The following is an 814-nucleotide window of genomic DNA, read 5'->3' on the forward strand; positions in this document are numbered from 1 at the left end:
CGGGCAGGTCATGGAGCAACCCACCGGACGGCGGAGGCTGGCTGGCGGGTGGAGCAAGATGCTCATGCGGGGAAAAACCGCCTCCGCCGGTCTCCAGGTCGACCAGTGGGTCGATGGGAGAACCGGGGGAACCGGCAATGGAGGGAAGCGAGTCAATGGCCCTGGGCCCTCCAAAGCCGAGGAACTCCAGGGGATCGTCCACCAATGGGTCGTCACCGCGTGAGGCCCAGGTAACGCTGTCATCTGGGTCCTTGTCCTTCATGACGGCAAAAACCTCCATCCTCCGCCGCTTCTCCGCCGCAGGCAGGCAAGCGCAGAAGGGGCAAGCGGCCTGCGGCGAGAGGGCCAGCTTGGTGTGCTCCGCGCTGAGGCAGGCATCGCAGCGGGGGTGCGAGTCGCTGGGCAGGATGAAGCCCGTTTCGTAGCCAGGACACACGATGACAGCGGGGCAGCGCCAGGTTCCGTGCTTTGCTCTTTAGTCTTATCCATGTCGATGCTCATAGGACTGAACACTGAAGAAAAAGAGGGAGTAGAGCTAAGGCTGCAGTGATATCTATACTACTGCTGCGGACGTAATTGAGGACAGCCCAGTGCAGGGCACAGGGCACAAAAGAATCTCTTCAGGACTACGCATGCGCGAGGGATAAACCCAATAGCGACAGCTCTTAGAGGTCGAAGCCTATACGAAATAGAACATGCATTTTGGCTGCATTCACACATAATCCTTCCCACAGGTTTGTGCAGAGGTGTGGCTGTGTTATTCCGACTTTAGAATGTAACAATAACAAAATAATCAAATTCTTTGATTCGCTTT

Source organism: Monopterus albus, unplaced genomic scaffold, assembly GCF_001952655.1.
Source record: "Monopterus albus unplaced genomic scaffold, M_albus_1.0 scaffold461.1, whole genome shotgun sequence".
NCBI classification, from domain to species: domain Eukaryota; kingdom Metazoa; phylum Chordata; class Actinopteri; order Synbranchiformes; family Synbranchidae; genus Monopterus; species Monopterus albus.